This window comes from Thalia democratica, chromosome 1, assembly GCF_965202585.1.
Source record: "Thalia democratica chromosome 1, ktThaDemo2.hap1.1, whole genome shotgun sequence".
Classification (NCBI taxonomy): domain Eukaryota; kingdom Metazoa; phylum Chordata; class Thaliacea; order Salpida; family Salpidae; genus Thalia; species Thalia democratica.
Window position 1 is genome coordinate 44,231,449 of NC_139165.1, and position 24,587 is coordinate 44,256,035.

The window sequence follows — 24,587 nt, forward strand, 5'->3', positions numbered from 1 at the left end:
AAGGAAAATAAAGAACATTGTAATTGACATTTTCATAGCTTATGATTGAAATATAAATAAAATAAAAAGTAGTAGTCGCTTGTAAACTTTAGTGGTTTTTAACATGTTTATTTAAGGCTTAATGTAAGTAATTAAAGAGAAAAAAAATCCTAGGTACGTATTTTGCGCTGTTTTCAAAGTGCGTACCTAGCTGGCAGGTTACAGTACTGATATAATTTTATTCATAGTTATAGTGTATAAGTTCCGTTAAAACGTGTTAACAGTTTATTGTACTGTCTTGGAAACAATAAAAGTATCTCCCACCGATAAAAGCTTACCAAAAACGGGTTGTGAATAAAACAAAGCAATTTGCACTCTTGCGGCCTTTATCAGGTGTCATCAGCTTTTATGAGAAACGGGTCAGTTTTACTAAAACACTTCTCGCGTTCTTTGCGGGCCATGTAGAAAAATAAAGATCTTCGTGGCGAACCGTTAACAAAAAAAAAACTCTGTTGTAGGAATAGTCTTATATTAAAGATTTTAACCTTGCTTTTTCATAGAAACAAATGAAAAATATCGGGAGTTCACGTCGCAGGCCAGAAACTTTTGCTTGACTGGCTTGATCTTGCCCCGTGGGCTGTAGTTTTCCGACCCCTGGCTTAGGTGCTAAAAGTACATATTATCTTACTACGAAATAGTAAAACTAATTACCAACTACAGCACAGTTACAAATATTTTTTTAGTTTAAAACGTTTGATTAATCTTTGTTTTTTATCTTGGTATAATTTCACGGCAGTGCGTATCCGATACGGTTTTTAGCTTAGATTGCATAGATAGACCGACAAAACATGAATACAATAGTTAAAATGTATAATAGTGTGTTATTAATAAAAAATACTCGTAGTAAAGTTATTACTTCTATCTCATTAAACGTTTTGAAATAAAAACAGTTTTATGTTGGAATTTTGATGGAAGTTCGAGTTATTAGTATTTTAATTTTTTTTTACATTTAAAGCTTTTAGTAGTTTAATGATTCAACTTAGTTGAAAAAAAAATCATGTTTTAGTGTTATTAGTTTTTAATATACTATTTTAGTAGTTTTTTATAACAAAAAAATCTATACTTTATGATTCTGTTATTAACTTGGAGTATTTAAACTGTCAAAACTTTAAAGTATTTAAGTAATATATAGTAATAATCTGCACTTTTACCTAGTATAAAAAACACTATCCATTAAAATTAACCAATATTTATTAAGGCCATTAATAACAAAGTTGAGTCGTAGGTTGAGAATTGTCTTGGATACTGTTGTTGATGGTCGTGTGGTAAAGTTCATTATTTATTACATTGAAATTATTAAGGTTTTGTCGTTGAATTTGTTTTCTAATAATGGCTTTAGACTAATTTAAAACTTTTTTACAGTAAGAAATGAAAAAAAGTTTTAATTAAACTTTATAAAATAGTTAAAGCTAGCAGATTTAGAAAATATAAATTGAATACACTACAAAACAAAAGTTAAGTAAAATATTTTACTTCCAATTTAACATCTAAGTTATGTTATAATATGGAAAAAAAAAAACTAATGTACAAAAACAATTTAGCTTAAACTATAGAATTATACAAGTTTTAGCACAGTCTTATATATTTTAAAAACAACACATTTTTTTACTATAGAAAATAAACTAATAATATTACTCAATCAAGTTTAATGTTCCTTTTCGATAAAATCTTTTTGAAAAAATAAAAACTTTATTATACTTTTACTTCAGGAAGACGACAAAGTTTATAAATGAAACCCATATACAGTTTAAACTGTCAAAATAACAGGCCTATTAATAAGTTCAAATGAATAGGATACTATTATTAACAGGCCAGTTCCAAGAAAATTCTCTTTTTGGTGTATTTATACTAAAGTCTTTAATCTAATGGTTAATATAAGGTGTTTTTATTTTTTTCTCGTGTTTATACTTTTAACTAGATCTTTATTTACCATTTAAACACGATTATTTAACATTTAAAAGTTATTACTAATTAAAGTGTTATGTTTAAGTACATTGTTTTTTTAATTGTATGCTAGTTCTTCTTTTTAAGTTTAAAACTTAGACTTGTTTTTTGTATATACCTTAAGATAGTATAAGTAAATATGTATTGTGTAAGTTGATATGACCAAGTTGTCTCTTTCTTATACAGTTAGTCCTTTGGTCATTTATTTTACGACCGTCGATTTCTAAACTGCTTAATTATTTTTTTTGTTTTTGTTCATAATTTATTTAGTTTTAAGTCTTCTTATTGGCTTTTATTTTCGTTAAAAATATTTTAATAATGAAAACTCGTGACGTAACATACATTTAAATGTTGTGAGACTTTTTTCCTTAAAAATCTTTTTTGCCTAGCAAACATTTTACCAGTAACACGTTTACTCGTAAAGCTTTCAGCAATCTATTAAGTGATTAGTTACTTTAAGTTACTATTTCCAAAACGCAATTTCAGTATGCCAAGCTATTCAAAGTCTAAGAAGTCTTCAAAAGAAAACCAACGTTCGGTGAGTAATGTGTTTTCACAATACTTAAAAAATATGTTTTTTATTAAGTGGTAAACACTTACAATTAAATCCTTAATTTTTTATTTAAAGTGTTTTTTTTTTATTACTATTTTTTAAACACTGTAACTCCTTAAAGTTGTAATCTAATGAACAACCAACTTTTCAACTACTGCTTTTACTAGGTTAGGAAAACGAAGAACTCAAAGAACTGTGGCAATAAGTACCACAAAAAAGTTAGTTTGGTTAAATAATAAAATAAAGCATATTTTACTTTAAATTTGTATTTTTTTAGTTGCGATCATCCAACGTGAAGGCTCCCAAGTGCTCTTCAAGAGTGGCTAAGAACTTGGACTTGGCACTCATGAAGCCGAAAAAGCTGCAAAAGTTGCAGGTAAATAAGTTTTTTTATACATATTTACAAATTGTTTAAAACCTTGTTTCCAGTGTCTTACTTTATGCTTAAGAAGTAGAACTTAAAACAGTTTTTAGCTTCAGTCAAGTTATTGAAAACCGTAAAATGTTTATAGAAAATGTAAAAACACAAATAAATTGTAGAACTTTAAAACTTTATAGAAAAAACTGCATTATCATCTTTAAAACTAAAAGTAATTTTCTTCTGATTAAAGTATAGTTAACTTTAATTTAAAATGAAAAAACTTTAATGGTAGTAATGTAACATTTAACAAATTTATTGTATTGTGAATTTATTTTATTCTACAAGTTATATATAAACATTCCAACTTAAATCTATTTTCAATTTTTTTTAAAATATGTTTTTTATAGTTTCTGCTATAGTTAATTTAGATTTGTAAGCACAATTTTTTTTGTTTATATTTTAACAGCTTAACACAATATTCTCAATAATCGAAATTGTACAAGTTTACATAAAAAATTAAAGAAGCAATTGATGATTAAGCAAAACATATAAAAAAAAACTTAAGTTTACTCACATTATTATGATCTTATTATTAACAAACATAATTAGTACTAGTGAGTCTTAAATGAAATCAAACAAGCTTTGTTATCATATCTTAAAACTTTTTAGAATTTAACTTACGATATAAAAAGAGTATCTTGATAAAAGTTTTGTTTCAAAGTTATAGATTAGCAGTACATTAAAGTTGTAGATTTGAACTATTTTGTATCAAACTAAAAGAAATTCAAATTCTTTTTTCAAATAATCCAGTACTAAAAACATATTACCATGAGTTATTCTTTCCATTAAAAACACAGTTGAATTGTGTAGATTGGCACACAGAAACATAGTTGGTACAATAAAGGAAGACTACTGTATAATTTGTTTTCATTTATATTCTAGTGAACTTGTTTCACTAGGACCTTTTGTTAGCAAACGATTAAGTCTATATTTTGAACAGTAATATTTTAAAACCATATTAGTAGTACTTAATAAACTGATACTAATTTTTTTTTGAAGTAATAATTTCATAATATACAATACACTAACGAACGGACATACACATATATGCTATGTAATCAGTATAATGTAAGTTACACTTGTATATAATATAAGAAGAATAAGTATATAATATAGTATTAGGACGGTCAAATTTATCAACACAAAAAAATCGCGGGTCATTGTATTTTGAAAAGTCGTAGCAGGCCAATTGTTTTCAAAAATAAAAATATACAAAAAACTCTTTAAAAGAATAAATAAATAATCACTAACAAAAGCACTTATATTTACTAAATCTCAAATTAAGAGCAATGTCATGACATATCCTTAACAAAAACTTCAATTGTATATATTTTTTATATGTTATTTAGAAGTTGAAAATACGTCTCGGTTCAGAGATTTTTGTGGGAGGGCCGAATCCGACTCGCAATATGTACGTTGCCCATCCCGAAACTATAATTTTATGCAAAAATTTTACAATTTATTTTTTTTCATACATAAATGTCAAATGCAAAATATCAATTTTTGTTGGTGCATTTTAGTAGTTAAATAAAAAAAACTATCTGGTCAATGTATCTCATAATTGACATAGAGGTTAACATTAATAAAGTTTAAACATTTATATGTATACAGTATTTTATTATTTGACGAAAATTTTAATTCCTAATAAAAAAACTTAAAACTGATTATTTTTCACCAACTATTGTTTAAACTAGAATTGTTTTTTTTTTTCTCAACAAACATGTAATAAACTACTAAAGCATTTTTATTACTATTGGTAAATTTTCAGATCATGATAGTAGAAATATATAACTGAATCAATTTAACTAATTATTTTGTCTCCAACTTTTTTAATACTAGAGAAAGGCAGATGTAATTCAAAGTATACAAAATGATAACTCCTTGTTTTTGAATTTATAATATGTACTATTTTTTATATTAAAAATAAAACTTTTGACTAACCGTTGTTCTTTTTTATAAAACTTAAAATAAATTTTTGTCAAGCTATTTGTTATGTGATTTTACAACACTATTTCAGTAATTCATGCTTTTATCTTGGGACACGTTCAACATCCACCCGATCAAAATCCACCCAGTCGAATTCGAAAACCGCTTACCGATCGAGGGTAAGGGTTAGGGTTAACAGTGATAGTGAAAATTAAATTAAAAGTAATAAAGAAAATGCAAAAAATATATAAAATAAATTAATAAAAAAGAAAAAAAAAATCAAGTTGATTTTGAACGCGGGTGGATTTTGATTGTATACCTTTATCTTGTACTTGTACGTTTACCTTTTTACCTATTGCTACTAGAGTTTCGTTATAACAGTTAATTCAGTATAAAAAATAATACTGTTAGATCTATTAACACTTTTTTTTCTTTTTAGGAGCTCATTTTAGTCTAAAACCTATTGCTTTAAGTAAAACTTTAAATAACTATACACAGTTTTACTCTAAAAAAGAGTTAAAAAAGGTTTGAGATAAAATTGAAACAGTATTTTAATACAAATGAAAAATTAGTTATTTCTACTGTTTGTAAAAGATTAAAGTAACAATATATAACTTGAATATTTTTCTTAATGCTCCTTGACATTCTAAGTTAATAAGTATCAAAAAATACGAGACAAGTCATTCATTGTAAAAAAATAGAAGATATTAAATACAACATTTAATTTGACAAAACAAAAAATATTTTTGTTTGACAATGAATCTTTTGCTATAAGTTTATATAAGCTCTTAAATTTTAGTATTAATAGGGTAAATATTAGCTTTAAAAACAATAAAACTGATAAAACTTTGATTTAGTTTATTTAATGATATACCACAAAATAATAAATTCCAGCCAAATAAGTTCTTAATTTTTTTATAATTTGCTTAAATTGAAGTGACTACATTAAAAGCGTTGAAAACATAAAAATTCAAATAGTTTTCACTTGCATAACAGATGGAGTGCCAGGAAAAAGCCTTATGCATTTTGCATAACCAAATTGTCGGATATGAAGTTTCTCTCCAGAGGGACTGGGCGAAACTGCAGCAGCAGTATTCACAAAAACTTTTCAAGCCACTCATGGACTTGCGATCCACCCTGTTTGAGTGCATTGATGCGAAGAATAAAAAGAAGTGAGTTTGACAAGCTAAATTGTGATTTAAAAAATATAATTTTTTTTTTTTTTAATAGTACATATATAATAACCGTATTCGTACTTTTCACTATCATGAAAACTTACGGCGTAACTGATTGATCAACATATTGAAAATTTTTTCAACGAGTTATATAAAAAAGATATATCTATTTTAAATATTTTAAAGGCCGTCAGTTGATGAAATTATGAAGAAGGTACAAAAGACTTCTCTTGCTGCATGTAACAGCAATGCTTACAAGAAACTTGCTAAGCATTGCCAATTGATTGTTGCTAGTAAGTGTTTTAAAAATATTTTTAAAAACATACTGTATATTAATGTTAAGTATATTACTAAAATAAAAAAAAATATTTTTCATTAAACTGTTATAGAACTTGAGTTTTTACAGACAAAAAATCTTGGTTTTAGTTTAACCACACTTTTTATTTTTAGCTGTTTAGGTAATATATTATTAGCTGTGCTTAGTTACAAAAGTAAATTCTCGTTGATAAGAAACTTAATCACAAATTGGTTTTATTTACAAACTGCTATATAAAACAGGTGTAAAAACCGTAAAGTTTATTTTATTTTGCTATTTTTTATGACTCTATGTATATTTAATACAAAGAAAAGATTTTTATCACTATCAAGATTAAGTTATTGCAAAAAATATTGATTGAAAAACCTTTGCTAGCTGGCAGTAGTGTTGAACCGAGCAACAGCTTTGTTGAGAACTTTTGGTTCAAAGTTCTTAAAAAATCTAATGGTCCAGTGTCTAGCCTTTTATCAGACGAAGGCACAAAAATTCTCAAGTATCTCACTGACATAAAGTGTGAGGCCATAAATTCAGAAACTGACATAGAATGTAAGTTTATTAAAGACCAATAAACACTATTTTATATTAAGAAACAAGTATTTAAGATTAAACAGTTCAGTATATCATAGTATAAAATTTTAAACCACCCAGACAAAAAAAAAAGTTAGTCGAATTAAAAAGAAACTGAAATAACTTTTCAATACAGTTTAATTTATAAAAAAATTGCTAATAAAGTTCTAATTATTAGACGAACGTCACGGGTTTAAGTTGACGTTTAAGTTTGCCGATGAAAACCCTTTTTTCACCAACAAAACTTTGGTGAAAAAATACTACATTGATCTCTTTCCAAAATCTATTGAACCTTGCTCCTCTAAACTCAGTAAGTTTTTATTTGTTTACATAGAAGAGTATTACATAAGTTTCGTCGTATGATAACAATCGTTATCGACCTTTAAAGAATCTATTTTCATAGTTTTTTATCTTCATGTTTTCTATTTTGATAACTAGTATAGCATATTTTTATAGTTTGTATTTTTCAAAGTAAATATTTTAGAATATGTTTTTAAGTTACTTTTATAGAAAATACTGTAAAGTTAGTTTCCATCTAACATTATAAACTTATATTTCGTAGGTGTTGGAGTTGAGACCTCCTTGGAGAGAGCCAACAGTTTGCTCTCCTACAAAGGACCACGACTTAGCCAGATTGTAGGCTCTACTATTAAGTGGAGGGCCGCATTTAAAACAAAAAGTATTTGTTTTGGCTATACTGTAGACTTAATAAAATTAAAACATGAGGTATAAAAATAACTGTTTCAAAAAAAATTTCTAGATAACTAAAATATTTAAAAGAAAACATTTTATTTTTATAATTACAAGACATTACTAGGTTTGTTTTTATTAACTATTAAGTATATTTCTTTTGTACTTGCACTTATAGTCTTTTTTTTTTGTTTTATTTAAAATTTAAAGTTTTAAACAGTTAAAAGTCTTACACACATGAAAAAAAATATAGTTTGAACACTATTACTTTAAGTTCATATGAAGAAAAGTTTGAAATCTTAAAGTTTCAATTAAAAAAGAATTTTAATACATAAACATTACTTAGATTTTATCTGTAATCTTTTTTAAATGGAGGCACTACTATTAAATGGAGGCACGCTTTTTAAACAAAAAGTATTCTGTTTTATTTATTTTATAGACGTAAAAAACTTAAACATATACCTTCTTTTTTTGGATTATTTGTTAAAACATATACAAGTGTAGTATTCAAAAACATAAAATGTTGTTTTAAAAATACAGGTCATAACTAAGTCTATTTTGAAGTACTATCAAGTACATTTTGGTTATTGCTCACATTTATTGTAATTAGTCTTTGTGAATGTACCATTTTTTAATGTTTTATTTATATTTTCAAGTTTGAAAATTACCTTAGCGATCAAAACGATAAGTATTTAACCTTAAAATAATGTATTTGTTTAATTCAAAAATAAACTTACATACATTAAAACAACCTTAATTTAGTTTAAAAACTATTCCTTAAAAATCGTATATAAGAGAGTTAAAAACTACCTAAAGTATAAAAATATACAGTACTTCATTTAAATTCTATCTGTAAGTTGTTAAAACTAAAAAAGCTAATTAAGAAAATTTAAATCTAGGTCAAACTGATTTGAACAAAAGTGCTGCAGTTTCGAACTCATTTGTTGATTTCATCTCTTTTTCCTGGAGCGAATCTTCTTCAAGTGAATCTAGGCTAGCAGAGAGGTTTGTTAATAACGCTTGCAAATGCTTTTATCTTTGTTTTATAATAGACAAATAAAAACAAAAATGGACAACAAAATCATAAATTTAAAATTACTCTAAAAAAAATTATTTGAATAAAATTTATTTAAAACAGCACAACGCCATACTGTACTTAATAGATCTACAGCATCTTTTTTTACTTTTGCCTCTCTTATTTTTTGGTAACAGAAAATCTAAAATGAAAATAAATATTGCTTATAAATAACGTTTAATAGCTTGAAAATATTTTGTTAAAAGTATTTTATCTACAGAGACTATGCTCTTGGGTCTTACTTCAGAGATACTTTGATTCCTGGAGCATACGGAATTTATACAGAAACTAATAATTCAGAAGTTAGCCAACAAAGTGAGTAAGCATGTGTCTTAGTAATAGCTAATTAAAACTTATTATAATCTTTTTAGAAATAAATTAGTAAATTTTTATTTCATTAACGTCTTCATAAGTTAATTTCGAGTAATAACTCTTTTGTTTACTTTAAAAATTTATTTCCAAACATTATGATTATCAACTTTTCAGTGTTAATTTTGACTATTTACTATTACAAAATCTTGTGTTTATAGTGAAAATTTAAAAGTAAACTCATGTAAAATTATGTTAGTAAATAAGTGTAATCGGTACTTTTATATTATGCTTACTAGTTTTTGTTCGATTTTAAGATCAGTTATTTTTAGTTTAAAAATTTTACTTTGTTTTTTCTTAATGACTTTTTAAGTCGTTACGAATATTATACTTGAGTATTTTTACATCTTTTCAACTTATTTTACTCATATAGTTTTGGCTAATACATATAAGTAAGTATATAAACAAATAAAAAATTAATGAGAAGCTACTACAGTTAACAATTTACAGCTGTTATAATAAAAAATGTTAGTAATATTATTTGAAAGATACTGTGAAATACATTAATGCCTGTATGCTTTCTTTTGAAGAAATGAATAATAACAAGTTAGAATAAAATATATATTAAGTTACTAGAAGGTTTGTAATAACAAATGATAAAAACAATATACAACTGAATATTTTTTATAGCTGGGCTAACCTCTTCAAATGATTCAGAGGAAGTATGCAAACTGGTTTTACTAGATTTGATCAAAAAAGATCAAATGTTCCCCATAGATAACAAAAACATAAACAGCAACGATTTAGAGGGCAACGTAGATATCAATGACCTGAAACAACTAATAACCTCATTAGGTAAAAGCCAAAGCGATAAAACAAAAGGCAGTTTGAGCAGTTTTCCAAAACCGAGCTGTGGAAATCTATCAGATGACAGCGACGAAGAAAGTTCTTCGAAAAAAGTTCAAGAAAAGATACCCCTTAAGAAAAAAATAAATAAAAACGATAAGGTTAAAAAACTAAAGAAATTAATAAATAAGACTGCACACTCAATTCCAAACCCCTCTTCTGCTTCAAAAGAGAGCCATTTTTATGGCATCCCTAATTTTGTCAACAATTTAACATCTTATAAAAATGTTAAAAAAAGTATTAAACAGATTCTTAGTAAGCTAACAGAGAAAGTAAAACGCTCCCCTTCTAAACAAACAAACTGTCTCACACAAGCTTCAGAAGATAAGAACTACCAAATCGTAAAGCGTGAAAATGACAAGGAAGAAATAAAATCATTAAAAAGGAAAATAACACATGATAGTACGTTGGCAGAACCCGACCAAGGAAAACCGAAAATTCAAAAGTTAGACATTCAAGGCATTAATTTCTTCACTAAGTTACAACACGAAGATATAAAACCAAAAATTGGGAATGACTCGAAAGTTTTTGGCCCGAACTTAGAATTCAATCTAAATCCGTACAGATCGGTGTCTCTCACTGTCTGTACTAACAAAGAAAAAACTCTAAAAAATACCTACAAATCAAAGTCAGAACCTGTAATAAAACAATTTAAAGAAAGTAATTCTTTCACAAATTGTTCCGACTTTGTTGAAAATTCCAAAAGAAAGAGCACAAAAACTATCGGTGCAATCAATTCAAATTATTTATTAAATCCTAGTGAAAAAATTAAAGCAACGACAAGTAACAAAGCTGATAAAAAAATTTCAGAATACTCTGGACCAAAATTGAAGGTAGAAGAAAATCGAAATCAAAAAACAGTCTGTAATTCTTCGGTAAAAAGTGTAGACACCGAAAATAAAAAGTTACTGAAGAAAGCTGATCTACCTTTAAAATCTACTTCTTATCAAACTGATTTTGATTCTTCCAAGAAAGAGACTGAAACTTTTGAAACTCAGCACCCGTTCCATGATTTGCTTACGTTAGTACGAAAGGAGGACAAAGAAACAGAAGATCAAGCTGCTGAAAAAATTAATTGCAACCGCAAAAGATTATTTAACATCTCTCAAAAAGAAACTGCGTCAGCAAGCACAAGTAAACTTTCTTTTGATGAAGATTTTCAGAGTTATAGTGAAGAAAATGAAAACTTTCTTAAAGTTAACTACACTGCCAACTTTAGCCCTGTAGAGCAGCCATTCCACGACCTTCTCACGCTGAAGAGAAAATCAGAACACGCGGAAGAAACGACTGAAATCGAGCATAATAAAACAAAAGTCAATGAAGAATTGTCTGATGAAAAACCAGAACTTTTAGAAAAATATCCTGATACAAAAGATGTAAAGGAAACTTGTAAAAAGTTTTCAGGAAAAAGACGTTTTCTTTCAGGCGGAGAAACACCTGTAGTTATTAAAAAGAGGTTAAAACTAAGTAAGTCTTTTACTGGGTCAAGCTGCATAAAGCCACGGAAAACTCTTAAGAGGTCGAAATCATGTACTTTTATCTTGTCTGAAACTAATAGAAGCAACATGAAGGTAGACTTTCTAAAGAACTTAAAAACAGACAAAATGTTTGAAAAAGATCTTGGCTCCTTAAAAGACTGTGAAAATATAAATACAGCTAACAATGCACTTTTTAATAATAAAGAAAGTGCCTTTACTGATAAACTGAAAAATAATAGCCCAAAAACATCTAGTGACATGACTGACTTTCCATCTTGTAGTTCTAGAGCGGTCGAATCAAAAACGAGCCAAGTTGAGTGTAACAGCGAAACTTCTTCAAACAAGCGTGAAGAACAATTACGTAAGTTCTTATCAGATGTTAAAGGTACATTTTAATACTATCAGTAACATTAAAGAAACCTTATTGATTTTAAATAACTAGCTGTATAAATTTTAATTCATAACAAAAAACAGCTGACAGTCTATTTCTAATTCAAGCTGAAGAGGCAGATAACTTTTTACGACAAAGCAAGAGATTTAAACGGAAATGGTGAGTATTACAGTTTTAAAAAATGTTGTATGACTACTTTAATAAAAAAAAATACAGTTCACAAGATTCCGAAATCAAAACAAAGGTGTTAAAGAGAGATGTCAGTCATCTTCAAAAAGAAAATATAAAAACCGAAAAGATAAACAATTCAGAAAACGACAGCAAAACATCTCATTTAGATGTAAATAATGAAGATCAAGGTTTTTAAATCTTTATTTAAAAAGCATTGGATTATAAACAGTTTAAATATTTTTGTTTTGCATAAATTTGGTAACTAAATAAGTTTTCAATTTGTAAATTTACAGAAGTTAAAAGTTTTGCCACAAAGATTTTAGAAGGAATAGCCGATTTCTTCGCTTGGAGGTTTGTAGTAATTTTTCTTTAAAATTATTAAATTTTAAAAGAAACCATTAAGATAAATGCTATTCATATTTTAATACTGCTATAATGAAATGATTTTTACACAAAATAGTTAAAACATGTTAAATATATTTTACAAAAGGTTTTAGAGCTACTAAAAAATTACATTTTAATTTGCAGTGATGAAGAATAAAGGTATTCACTAAAGTTGTTCGTCTGAAGAAAGCCCTGATGGTTCATGTTTTTCAAACTGACTGTATGCGTGATCGAGTAAAACGCCTTTACGTTTGCAGAATATTTAATTTTATTGAATATTGATGCATTTGTACTGTCTCATCATAATAAAACCAAATAAAAACAAAAATTGTGTTAATTTATATTTTTATTATAAAAATTAGCTTAATTGCATAGAGTGTACATTTTAAAATTTATTCAGGCCTGTTATTACTTAATTAAACAGTATAGTTATAGCTTATAATGACTATAAGTCAGTTCATTCAACAGTCTTTTTTAAAGCTTTTATTTCAGGTAGAGTATAACTTAATAAAAAAAAAGGAATAGTATTGTTTAATACTTTTTTATAGAATATTGAAAACTAAACCTTCTAGAACACATACAAAATCTGATTTAGGCAAACAGTATTCAAAGCACGGCATGTTACTTAAAAAACTTTAGCTTTTGTAGGTAAAATAAGGCTATTAATGAGAAACTAGTGAAAGCTTAGTTTGAAAATTTGCTTGTTCTTTTTTAATTAAAACATTGATGTAAAATCGTCGAAATGAATTTCTAAAATGTTTCTTAAATAGTAAAAACTGAGCCAGTCTTACGTCATATACAAAATTAAAGTTTTTATGTGAGTTAAATAAATTCAAAACTAGGTGTAGGTGTCAGAAATGCACGGAACGTCACTTTTGTACAAACAGACACTTTACAATAAAAAACACCAGTTTAAAAAAGAATTTCCAAACTACTATTCTATTTATTGGAAAACATTGTTTCAATTAAACAGTTAAAAATTATAAAATTTCCTAATTAGAACATTTAAAGCCCGTGAACAAGTGACGCTTCGTGCATTTGTGGCCAACTCCCTAAGGCTAAATACATCCCGAAGCATTTTTATAAAAAACTTTGAACATACTTCTTGGATAATCTCAATATCTAGGTCCCAGTCTACCGAGAACTTGTAATCTGGTGATCAGAGTTAAATGATCAAAACTTGTTATAAACACTTTTTGAGCTTGCCTAGTCTTCAAGAAATTAAAACACGAAATTTATTTTGGGTGCACGAAACGTTTTGGGTGCATGAATCGTAACTTGAAAAATTATCTTAAGTTTGGAATCTCACACTGGATTTTCTTGAGTTGATGACGAAAAGTTAAAAAAAGGTCTTGTGCGTTTTTAGTAGTAGTTTTTTGAGAAATATTGTTGGAGGGGGCCATAGCTTGTTTAATTTATTTATGGGGGGGCTTTTCGAAAAAGTATTTGGGAAACACTTCACTAGATATTAAGGGAAATTTGGAACTTATACTATATACTCGCACATTGGGGTACACAGAGCTTTAATTCTTCAATTTAGGGTGCACAGATTTTGATTAGCTTGAAGACCACTGCTTTAGATCATTCAGGTTGCTTAAAAAGGTGTATAATAAAAACATTTAATTACTAAAAGCGTATTAGATTAAAACTAAATAAAATAACCTGGTTTTATAAACTTTATTAAGCCTACTTCTGAGACTGCGATTATTATAAAGATTAATTCAACAAAAACAATATTTTATTTTTCAAAGTTAAGTAGCAAAATAGTATTTGCTTAAATATATTTTATGATAATAAAAAAAATTGAGCACTTTATTGAATCATTAAAAATATATCACTTTATAACTTAGTTTAGAATATTTTACTTTTTAGAAACAATCTAAATTAATTGCTTATAAAAATTCGCGTAAATGAACAAAACCAAGTGAAGAATAAAAACCATCTTCGGAACTAATTAACTTTTTAACGCTGAACATAAATAAGACATAGTAAAAACAAATTTTCACAGTACTCATTTTTATTGAAATAACATTTGTTTTTGTGTGCGAAAAGAGTTAACACACTTCAAAAGAATCCAAAAGTACTATTTTTTTTGAATTATTTTTATAGAAAAAAAATTCAAAAAACGTTTTCAAATGCTTTAACAAAAGCTTATAAGTAAATCTACTACAATTTTTAAAAATCTAAAGAAAAATATAAAAGAAATCATCACAATGAAAGAGAATCATATTAATAGTAAAATATTTGAAACTAAACAAGTTTAATAATTTAAAGTAGAGCTAAATATAGTTTATTTTGGTGGGTATCAATATCTTTTATTACTGTGTATATTATAGATCAGTGAAAAAAATCCCACTAAGTTATTAGGTACATACATTTTAGTTGTCAAAAACTACTTTTTTATGACTTAAATGTTTCTTTTGCTAAGCTTTTTACAGTGTTTATTTAGTATCATCAATATGTTTAAATAATAAGATGATCTAATAAATTGTTTATTACTTTAATTTAGAAACTATATTTAATTTTCTGTGTACAATCAAAAACACTGATTTAGATAATTTCGTAAAAAATAGTTGCTTAAAATTTTTAGAAAGCGTTTAATCGATAAGAAAACTTCTGTAAAGTAAATATTGATAACGTTATCTTAAAAGGAGAAAGAATTAGGCTTAAAAAATTTAAAAGTTTTAAGAAAGTTAATTAGAAAAGTTCACAAAAGATTCCAAAAAACTGCTTCAGAATCTACACAACTAACGGCAATTTTTTTAATAACAAAGAAAAATAAATGAGCAAGATAACAATCTAATAAAAATGTACAGAGTTTCCTTCATACTAAATCAAAAGTTACTATATAAATTGAAAATTTTATTGATGGGCCACCTCAAAAATTTTTAGGTAAGCATAAAATACTGAGCAATAATTCAAATTAAAAGTGGAAAATACAAGGTAACGTAAGTAGCACTTTTGATAACAACATCAAATCATTTAAAAATCAAAAAGCTAAAATGGACACCTAACAATTGACAAATTGTTAAGTAACAACTTGACGCCCGTGATTCTTTTTTTAATAAGAATTAATTATTATTGATGGCGCAAAACATTTCAACTCTGTTGATGATGGCTGTAATAACCACTGGTAAATAATAATAAACAAGTTTTGGCTTTTCAAATTAAATATGTATACACACCATTGTAGTTAAATGTAAGTCTAAATAAAAAAAAAACATTAGTAAATTCAGACATTTCAACTAAAATCGGATCATGTTTTTTTTTTAGAAAACACTTGGTGTTCATCAGAATCAATTACTAATACTGAACATTAAAAAATATATTTTTCTATAGCATTAGTAAAAGAAGAATAAAAAAAGACTGCTGCGAAAAAATAATCATATAAACATATTTCAAAAAAAAAACAGACATTGTTGTAAATGAAAATTCAGAGATAAATTATCATATCTTTATAATATTTTTCAAAATTGAAGAAAAGGTAAAATACAAAAATTTGGAAGTTTAATTTCAAGCAGAATTATTGCATTTGTAAAGACTATTGAAGAAGCTACAAATAAAGAACTGCCAGTTGGAGTTGAGTCTAGAAAGAGCAAATAACTTGCTTTCATACAAAGGTCCAAAGCTAAGCCAAATAGTTGGCTCTTCTATTAAATGGAGATCAGCATACAAACGCAAAACAAAGTTAAAGAAGTTAAAGCAAATCAAGACTCTAAAATAAAACTAAACGAAGTTGAGAGTATTGCTTTATATTCAAAACTTATAGAAAAAGTGGAAATAGTTAAAATATTCTGACATTAGTACTAAGATGTCTAGTACCAGGCATAGTAAATAAAGTTTTCAGAAAGTTTGGAAACTCTGAAGTTAAAACTAAAATATCAAAACAAAACTAGATTTAAAAAAAAATCAATGTTTGTTGCAAAAAATCAAAAAAAAAAAGTTTGTTTAAGCAGCACTTTTGATAACAATAACAAAATATTTCAAAATCAATAAGCTAAAACAGAAACTTCACAAAACTATCAATACGTTCGTGAAACTCTTGTAGATGAGGATTTAAACGGTATGTAATAGTTTTTCTTTTTGATGTAACACCCGTTAAAAACACATTATTATAGTTTAATACAAGTCAAAATCAGATAGAAATAAAAATTGTATATGCCAAGCTAATTCAAAAAAAGTAACTTGTATTGGTTACATACTAAATAGTTTGATGAATTATGTCGATAAAAAGGTTTAGATTCATGTGACTTATAATACTTAAAGTACTAAAAAATGTATTGAAGAAACTTTTAAAAGCTTTTCAAGTACAAAGACTGAAGATAAAAAAATAACGTAATAATAAAACTATTTGTAAAATAAATAGAAAAACGTAACGTCAAAAATAATCATAGTTAAAAGTTTTATTAAAATTGTCTGTTGTAAATGTAATTGACAATTACAAATAGATATCATCATCTTTGAAAATATTGAAAATTGTGAAAAAGTTAAAACAAAAGATTTTTTATTATGCTTAAAAGCAGAAGCAATACAGAAGAAAATGTTAAAGAAAAAGCTACCAGTAAACAACCATCATGCTACACGATAGACGTCACGGGGTGAACCATGAGAAAACCAAATTTTTATTTTTGCTGATTCCAACATACAACCAAAACATCAAAAAATTGACAACACAAGTACCAATTTCATTATGAAGTTGCAAGTAAATAGAGCAATGCAAACTAGAAACTGACGAACAATTGAAAGTTTGTGGGCAGTTTCTCTAAACAAAAGTGACGGAGAATTATGTCAACTCTTACTAGATTTAAAGGTTTATTTTTAACACTATTAGTATTACAAAAATAACCGTATTGATTTTCAAATAAGTAATCGTATAAAATTGTATTCATAACAAAACAGATGAAAGTTTAACTCAAAATCTAGCTGAAGAGACAGAAAACTTGAAAGCAAAAAGTAAGGGATTAAAACGAAAGTGTTAAGTAAAAAATGTTTTGTTAATATTTAAGAAAAACTTAAACCCATATTGGTCAGTATCGTATATTTCAAAATTACCGAAAATTGAATACATATGTGAAACTAAGTTAAATTAGTTAAAGCAAATTAAAACTTTGAATTAAGATTACACAGAATTAAGAGTATTGTTATAATATTTAAAAACATATCAAATAAGCATTAAAATTTAACAAAGTCTGAAATAAAAAGTAAAACTTCTAATATCAACTAATCGAGCATAGAAAACAAATTTTCTATAACAAATTTAGAGACTATGCAGTTAAAATTATTTCATCTAGTCAACACTAGATAAAAAGTATGCATAATCATAAGAAATATTAACATTTCATGTACTTTATAATTTAAACAAAGCTTTAAGGCCATAGGGGGGGGGGTAGGCCATGTTTTTTACAAGTTGATCTTATTATATAGAGTTTTTACTAAGCTTCAAGTTGCTTTTTACCGTTTTTAAAAATTCGATTTATTTTTTGAGATATGACCGGCCAAAGTCGGGCCGCATAACAGGTTCCTTATGGGGAAGGAAAAACTAAAACGGCAAAAAAAGACTAATGCATTCAAAATCTATCTCCTCCTTCATTTTTTAAGCAATCTTCTTCAAACTTTCACAGTCTATTCTTTATACAATAACAAAAAAACGTTATTTGTGACTTTAAAAAATTTCAAGTAAAAATACATTTTTTTTGAAAAAAAAAATTTTTTTTGATAAAAAATAACTTTTTTTTTTTTTTGTTGTCATAAATTTTTTTTTTCTTTAAATTATTAAAATTCACAAATAACGTTTTTTTCTCATAATGTAAGAAACATTTCCTGAAAATTTGAAGAAGATTGCTTGAAAAATGAAGGAGAAGATAGATTTTAAAGCCCGTTTTTAAAAACTCGAGAAAAACGACTTTAAAGTTACCCTTTATATACCCTTTATAAAGACAACCCTTTATATAACCGGTCATAAAAAAAAAAATTACTTAATATTTTTAAAATCTAAAAAAAGCATTTGAAAGATTATGAAATTTACTATAATATAAGTCTATATGTTATTTTTGGTCAAAAAATGGCTTCTACCTCCCCCTATGGCCTTAATATAAAATTTATAAGGAGCTTTGCTGGGAGTTTATAAAACCTCGAACTGACTATTTTTTTAAAGGTTCGGTCTTATATAAAGTTTTAGGACAAGGAAAATGTAACTATTTAAGCAAAACAGTACAAAGATATTATAAAACCACTTTCTGCTTATTTTCTGCTAAAAAAAATAAATTAATAAGATTAAGAACAGCATCAATAAAATCGTAAAATTATAAATCTTGTTTTAAACTTGTACCAATTGATAAAAAGACCTTGAAATTTTTCGCTAAAGAAGTCTTGATTCATTACATTTTTATTATCTTATGTACTACTATTGTTCGTGTTAGACACCTTGGCACCTGTTTGAAAAATTATTGTTAAAATAATTTATTAAGTATTTAAGTTGGCTTAATTTAAAAAAAAATTAAAACAGTTTTATAAATACTTAAGCCAGTATAGATGACTATTACTATATTATTTATAATTAGTACTTATACTATTATAGACTACTGTCCTCATATAAAGATGAAAGATATTGTACAACGTACATAGAAATTGCTGTAGCTTTAGTAGCTAAAGATTTATGTATTTTATTAAAAGTATTGCTTAAGTTATTTTAAATCAATTTGTTATTTAATATTTTTACTTATATTTATGTTTATGATTTTTTTTAAATTAGAGTGGCCATTGGTTTTTGGCAAATTTTCTCCAAGTTTTAAATTTTTCTTTCAGGTTTTTGAAAGTACATCTTTTTTGACCACTTTTAGCAGTAAACTAATCTTAAGCATGGTTGCCACTCATCAAGCTAAGAAAAATTTCCTGACTTTTTACCAAAATTTTCCTGACTTTTCTATATCAAACTCTTAAATTAAACTTAATCTAAAATACATAATCTAACACTTGAAACTATATAAAGCTTTCAATCTAATTTTAATACAGGTTAAAAACAACAGTTTTTTGCTGAATTCTATCATCAAACTTCCAGTACATCACTTAAACCATCTGTGTATGATTGATGTTTGTAATAAACAGCTCTATCAGCAAAATACTTGTATTATTACCTTAAAAACACAGCTTGTCTGAAAAAAGACACAAAATTTTAGCATTTACTAGCATGAATGTATCTAGATAAACTAATGACATATAAGGAACTTTGTCATCTATATAGTTTTCAAAAATATAAAGATGTAAAGTATACACATTAAGGTCATAGGGGGGGGGTCCGACTTTTTTTTTTACAAAAAATAACTTTGGCTTTTATATGAAAGCTTTAAATACAAACTACAAGCCTGTTTTTATAGAATTTGAAAATATCATTTAACTTTTGAGATATTTTATTTTTTGTAAAAAGTTTCCGATACAAAAGTATGGACCGCAAATTTTTCGGGGTCAATTTTCTCGGAAATTTTAAAACTCACTAAAAATCTATCTCCTCCTTCATTTTTTGACCTAGAGACTTCAAATTTTCAGGAATTGTTCCTTTTAATATTTTGAAGAATCTGAATGTTGGAATTTTTGAAATTTTGAAAAATAAAAATTTTATCCACAAAAAACTAAAAAAAAGAGTAGTTTTTTGACAATAATTTTTTTTTACTCAAAATTAAAAAAAATCCTACAATAGATCTCTTTAAAGTTTAATGATACACATTCTGTAAAAATTTGAGAAAGATTACTCAAAAAATGAAGGAGGAGATAGATTTTTAGTGAATTAGTTTTTTTTCACATTTTTAGTTTTTGCCTTCCATAAGGAACCTATTGAACGCCCTTTCTTTGATTGCTTATATCTCAAAAGTTACTTTGAGTTTTTTTAAGCGATTAAAAGTGTCTGATAGCTCAGATTAAATTCTACAAAATAAGATCAAGTTGTAAAAAACAAAGTGGACCCCCCCCCCCTATGGCCTTAACTTGTTACATAAAATACTAAACTAACTGCTTAGTTATAAAGAACTCAATTATTTACTTAAACAAAAAACAATTTGATTCTAAAATTATGCTAGATAAACTTTTGTGTATAAACACAGTTTTACTATGGAAGTGTCCTTGCTAAAGACCATCAATACTACAAATCTTACAAAATCTGCTTGTTCAAGTAGGGTACTTGTTTAATATGTTAATAGAAAATTATTGCAGTTTTATAAATGATATTTTTCTAATTTATACCAGATGAAGGCATTGGAAATAAAATTAAATATTTTTGTAAATTTCTAGGAAAATTTTGGAATTTTTTTCTGACTTGAAAGGTCTTTTAATTAATTTTTACCATTTGAAGGCTTTGGAAAACAAGGAATTTTGTAAATTTAAACTGACAAAATCTGACTTTCTTTTTTAAATTTTATCAAATTTCCTGACTTTTCCTGACTTTTTTTCAAAATCCCCCATTTTTTCCTGACTTTTCCTGACTTTTGTAATTTTTTTTAATTTTTCCTGACTTTTCCTGATTTCCTGAATTTTCCTGACCGAGTGGCAACCCTGCTTAAGTTAAAAAGGTGGTTTTTGACAGATTTGAATTAATTAAACAATACATTTTGACTATTACCAGGGTGGTCAAATGTTTTTGAGAAATTTCTTCCAAATTTTTTAAAGTACTTTTTTGGGTCTGATTTTAGTTTATTAAAACTAAGTTTAATCTAAAAAACTGTGTTAAATAGTAAAACAACATTTAAAAACTACTGTTAAGCTACTTAAAATGTGTTTTTTTAAATATATAATAAAGACTATGACAAACTTTTTTTTATCTTCAGTGATTTTTGTTCAAAATTCCAGGTTTTTCCATGATTCCAGGTTTTGTGGCCAACCTGTTTTATAAATTGTTCTATAGTCAAAATTTCAGAACAAAAATGACCAAATGAAAAACTAATTTTAACAGTTTCTTTTTAAGTTAACAAGAATAATTAAGCAAGAATATAAACAATACAAATTTTTGAAGACAAGTTTATGACCGAAAATGCAAACAATTAGTGTAAAATTTATATTTTGAACTTTTTCAATTGGTTTTAAGAAATGCCACAAAAAGTAAATTAAAATAAAAACGTTTTTAAAGTTTTTTTTTTTGTTAGTAAATAATTAGTAGTACAAACAAAAATTACTTAAAAGAAAAATATTTGTTTAAGTTGTTATATCATCACTAGGTTAACTGAAAAAAATAACTAAGTTTACTTATAACAATAACAAAAGTTTATTTGAAAGTATAAATCTTCGAATAAACGCCTAGTACATAAGAAATTTACAAATTATTTAGAATATTAGAAAAAACAATAATAATACATATACTAATAAAAGATTACAAACTTAAAATCAATTTTAAATTATACAAACCTTTTAACACACAAAATTTTGTTTTTCAAATGTATACTAAAATTAATTAAGTATTTATTTTATTTTATTGTATTAGTATTGAAAGTATGTTACTTATTAAAACTGTATTAAATCAGTGAAAAAATTGTAATGTTGTTTGAAAAAGTCTTAACACTTTAATATAAAAAACAAGAAAGCTAATCAAAACAAATCGTTTTTGTTATTTTTTGCATTTTAAGGGCATAGGGGGGTCCACCTTGATTTTTACAAATTGACCTTATTTTATTGAGTTTTATCTGAGCTATTAGACATTTTTAACCGCTTGAAAAAATTCAAAGTATTTTTTGAGCTATGAGCAGTCAAAGTCGGTGACCTCAATATGTTCCTAATGGAAGGCGCAAACTAAAAACGCAAAAAAAAGATCATTTCACTAAAAATTTATCTCCTTTTTCATTTTTTAAGCAATCTTCTTCAAATTTTCACTGAAAGTGTATTATTAAATTTTAAAAAGATTGAATGCAGGAATTTTTTTAATACTGAAAATTAAAGTTTTTATAAAAAAAAACCACCTATTTTTTTGTTTTTTTTATCTGAATTTTTTCTTTTTTAATATTTTTAAAATTCCAACACTCTAAGTCTTTTAAACTATAAAAGGAACGTTTCCTGAAAATTTAAGGTCTCTATCTCAAAAAAAGGAAGGAGAAGATAGGTTTTTAGTGATTTTTTAAATTTCTGTGAAAATTGACCTCAAAAAACTTGCGGTCTATACGTTTGTATCGGAAACTTTTTATCAAAGTTACAATACCTCAAAAATTAAATTATATTTCTTAATTCTATAAAAACTGGCTTGTAGTTTGTACTTTAAGCTTTCATATGAGATCCGATGTTATTTTTAGTAAAAAAAAATGTTGGACCCCCTATGCCCTTATTACTGAAAGAAATCATTACAGTGTTAATTAAAATCTATCTTATCTTATCCTTAATTTTGTATATACAATTCTTTAAATTTTCACACAAAGGCCTAAACTAATATTTAAATTGATTGAATGCAAGACTTCTATTTAGAAAATTGAATATATTCACTAATTTTTTTAATCTAAAATTATTTTTTATTCTTCAAAACCTAACATTCTAAGTCTTTTAAACTTTAAAAGGGATGTTTTCTAAAAATTTGAAAATTCTAGCTCAAAAGGGAAGAAAATAATAATTTTTACGTGTAATTGCATACTTTTAAAACCATTGACAATAAAAAATAGCAGTCCATACATTTGTATTGAACATATTTTAGAAAAACGTCTATATCTAAAAAAAGTAATAAATATTATACTATATAAAAAAATGAATTAGAGTTTATATTTAAAGATTTCATAAAAGAGCCTATGCTAATTGTTTTAAACAAATGTTGGACGCCCCTATGCCTTTAATTAAAGCTATATGCTCATTTATTATTTTTTCAAACATTTATTATTTTTTGAGTTGTGGCCCTTAAGATTTTTTTCTAAACTTTAGTTTTTGGAAATCAAATTTTTTGAAACTAAATATCAGCAATACTGAGTTAGCTTAAGTTTAAAAAACAAATTCAAAAAATATTGAGTTATAGTGAGATTTTTGAAAATTTTTAAATATATTGAGTTATCCTGAGTGTTGTGAAAGTGTGGCAACCTTGAGTTTTACATCAGAGTAATGAAAAAAAGTAGTTGGTTTTAAAATTGTTCCACAGTTTTTCCAGGGTTGCTATTCTTTGAGGCAATTAAGCCAACTTAAGTGACCAAAAGCAAGCTTGAGTTATATAAAGCTGAATTTATAGTATATCAGGAATAATTTATGAAAAAACTGAAAAATAATATTATGAGTCAAAAACTTAAGGGCATAGGGGGAGGAGAAAAAACTGTTTTTTTTTGTTTATTTTTTATATAAAAATTCTAAAAAATATAAAAAATTTATATAAAAAAGAAGTTTATTATATGTTCTGACAGAATTTTCTAAATATATCAAGGAACATTTCCTAAAAATTTGAGGTAGTTATCTCAAGAAACGTAGGAGGAGATAGATTTTTAGTGATTTCTAGTTATTTGCTGTTTTAGTTTGCGCCTCCCATAAGGAACCTATTGTTGCCTCCGACTTTGACCTGCTATATCTCAAAAATTAATTTGAATTTTTTAAATCTGTAAAAAGCATCTTGTAGCATAGTAAAAAATATACAAAATAAGATCAAAATAAGATCAAAAACCAAAAAAGGGTGTTTACCCCCCCCCCCCTATGCCCTTAATAAATACGTATGTAAATAAAATTTAAATATCTAAAACTTTGAAAAAAAAGCAAAGAACTTCATAAAAAAATAAGAATTTAAGTCAAAAAACCTATCCTGAGGTTTAGAAAACATGATAATGTAAGCCTGAATTATGCTAAAAAGTTAAAATTAGCCTAATTGTTTATTACTTAAATTAGACTAGGTCATGCAGAGAGTATTGATTATGTGACAACCCTTACAGTTAAATATACTCAATAAATATTCATCATGAAAAATATTATCAACAAAAGTTGTTTACCTTTGGTTGATGTTAGATGTTTTTTGTCATTGAATGTACCTCTTGCTCAGAACAGGCATTGTTACTCATACTGATACCCCTGGTGCCGACATCTGATCAACAAACACAACAAATCTGCAGTGCTCCTGCCCTCATATTGTTAAGCATTTCATGCTTTCTAGAAGCTATATTAAAGGTGCCTGTCCAAGTGCCCAAGTTTTTGACATTATTGAAAGCACTTTTACAATCATTCTTTTAAAATTATGTTGTAAATATTTTGTAATTAAATAACATTGTTGTCAAGAATAAATTAACAAGTAAAATCATCCTATAAACTGGTTAGAATAG

At 26.1% G+C, this 24,587-nt stretch overlaps 1 long non-coding RNA gene across 1 annotated transcript; it reads right to left on the bottom strand.

The window, feature by feature from the left end:
* Window positions 1-18,679: 18,679 nt before the first annotated feature.
* LOC145849149 (uncharacterized) lies at window positions 18,680-24,342 on the bottom strand. Its single transcript, XR_014372326.1, has 3 exons — window positions 24,261-24,342; window positions 21,143-21,212; window positions 18,680-18,776 (listed from the first exon to the last, which is right to left on the bottom strand). It is a non-coding gene; the product is annotated as an uncharacterized LOC145849149 (long non-coding RNA).
* Between the last annotated feature and the right edge of the window lie 245 nt (window positions 24,343-24,587).